We start from the raw sequence: 2,924 nt of genomic DNA on the forward strand, positions 1-2,924 counted from the left end.
CCAATTTTGTATTTATAATTTTATAATATATTTTTAAATTTGTATAGAATTGTGAATTATTTATATTAGTCAATTAACTTAGGTTTATAATTTTATTCTATTAGTAATGGAGAAATATTTTAAAAGAACGTCATTATTAGAGGTTGGATCCCAAAACAATTCGTCGACCTCTTCTAACAAAAGAAGATTTTTAGAATTCGAAGTAGAAAGTTTTATAGTAGATCCAAGACAACGACCAATGATATCAAGTTATCATCCAAGTGACAAAGACAAAGTTAGGTGTGCATATTTGCAAAAAGGTCCTTGACAACCAAGGACTCATGATTTTCCGCAAACTGCTTGTTGTTCTTCTTTTCGAAGATTTAATTCAAATTGGTTTGATGACTATGGCAACTGGTTAAAATATAGTATATCAAAAAATGCTATTTTTTGTCTTTGTTATTATCTTATGAAACTTGAGACTGAAGGTGGTGATGCTTTTGTAAATAATGTCTTTTCAAATTGAAAAAAAAAAGAGAGACTACAAATTCATGTTGGGATTCATGATAGTGCTCATAATCAAGCTTGGAGAAAATGTGAAGCACTTATGAAACCAAAACAACACATTAGTGCTGCTATTGAAAAACAATCTGATTCACTTGACAGCCACAATTGATTGTATTAGATTTTTTTTGCGACAAGAATTAGCCTTTCGTGGTAACGATGAGACAGATGATTTTGTTAATCAAGAAAATCTTTTGGAACTTCTAAACTTTCTTGCGCAACATAATGAAGAGATTGATCGTGCTTTCAAAAATGCTCGTGAAAATCTTAAACTAAGAGCACCTTCAATTCAAAAAGATATTGTAAGAGCTGCAGCAAGTGAGACGACAAAAGTTATTGTTAATGATCTTGGGGATGAATTATTTGCTGTTTTAATTTGATTGATGAAGCCCGCGATATTTCTATTAAAGAGCAAATGTTAGTTTGTTTAAGGTATGTGAACAAAGCAAGGCAAGTTAGAGAGCATTTTCTTGGTCTTGTTCATGTTTCTAATATCAATGCTTTATCTCTAAAATTAGTATTGGAATCACTATTAGAAACATATAACTTAAGTTTATCAAAAATACATGGACAAGGATATGATGGTGCAAGTAATATGTAAGGAGAATTTAATGGTTTGAAAACTTTGATATTGAAAGAAAATTCTTATACTTTCTATGTGCATTGCTTAGCCCACTAACTTCAGTTAGCTCTTGTAATGGTTGCAAAAAAACAAGTTGAAGTCGCTTTGCTTTTTAATTTGTTAACCAATTTGTGCAATGTTGTTGGAGTTTCATGTAAACGAAGAGATATGCTTCGTGATAGTCAGATGATCAAGACAATTGAAGCATTATAAAGTGGAGAAATTTCTGGTGGACGTGGTTCAAGAAATGACTTTAAAGAGAGCTGGAGATACTAAATGGGTTTACACTATGGAACTATACTTAGATTAATTTCCTTGTTTCCTTCTGTGGTCAATGTTCTTGAATATGTTGAGGAAGATGGAAATAATTCAGAACAAAGAGCTGAAGCATGTCATTTATTGAATGTCATTCAATCCTTTGAATTCATTTTTAACTTGCACTTGATGAAAAGTATCTTGGGAGTTACTAATGAGTTATCTCAAGCATTACAAAGGAATGATCAAGACATTGTAAATGCTATGGCATTGGTTAACGTGTCTAAGCAACGGTTGCAAAATATAAGAGATGATGGTTGGTCTCTTTTACTTGATGAAGTCTCGTTGTTTTGTGACAAACATAATATTACTGTTCCAAAAATGGATGATATATTTGTGTTACAAGGAAGATCAAGACGTAAAGCTCAAAAGATCTCAAACTTGCATCATTTTTAAGTTGAGATATTCTATCAAGTAGTTGATAGACAACTTCAAGAACTCAACAATCGTTTTACCGAGGTGAATACTGAATTGCTTCTTTGTATAGCTTGTTTGAATCCAAGACACTCATTTTTTGCGTTTGATAAGGAGAAGTTGATCCAGTTAGCTCAATTCTATCCATTAGAATTTTCTTTCACTCAACTTTTGGCGCTTGATAGTCAACTAGAGAACTTCATATTAGATGTGCGTTCTGATGATCAATTCTCAAACTTAAAGGGAATTGGTGCTCTTTCTGAAAAATTGGTTGAGACTCGAAAAAATATTGTTTATCCATTAGTGTTTCTTCTTTTGAAGTTAGCTTTAGTTTTGCCTGTAGCAACTGTATCAGTTGAAAGGACTTTTTTTGCTCTGAACATCATAAAGAGCCGGGTTCATAACCGTATGGGAGATAAATTTTTAAATGATTATTTAGTCACATATATAGAAAGAGAGATATTTAATTGTATTGACAATGAAAAGATTATTCAATTTTTTCAAAATATAAAGCTTAGAAGAATAAAATTTTAAATTATTTGTAATTATTTTAAATTATTATTTTATTTTTTAATTTGTTGTCCCTGCGTGCATATAATTATAAGATATGAAATTTTCACAGGAAATTAAATTAGTGATTCTAAATATTTTTAGTCTAACATATAGAAGAATTTGTTAAAATATTAATTTAGTGAATATCTCACAAACAGTAATAAAGAAGTGCAAATTTAGATATGGAATTTAAATTCTACTCAAAAGTCTCAAACCGATCTATTTGGCAGTTAAAAATATAGAATTAAGATGTTGAACTTCTGGTGAAAAATCGGCTAATTCTTAATTTCAATTTCTTGCCAGGTAAGAAAGACTGTGATTGAGGTCCCCTGCTGACACAAATAGTTGGGTTTCTTTCACAATTGCAATTCTCTCATCAAACCTTAGCCCAAAGGTCTCTTAATAGGCTGATTTTTTTTATAGGAAAATTATTATTGTATTATTTTTTATTATAAAAAAGTAGTGTGTTTTAATTTAG

This window comes from Arachis ipaensis, chromosome B02, assembly GCF_000816755.2.
Source record: "Arachis ipaensis cultivar K30076 chromosome B02, Araip1.1, whole genome shotgun sequence".
Lineage (NCBI taxonomy): Eukaryota > Viridiplantae > Streptophyta > Magnoliopsida > Fabales > Fabaceae > Arachis > Arachis ipaensis.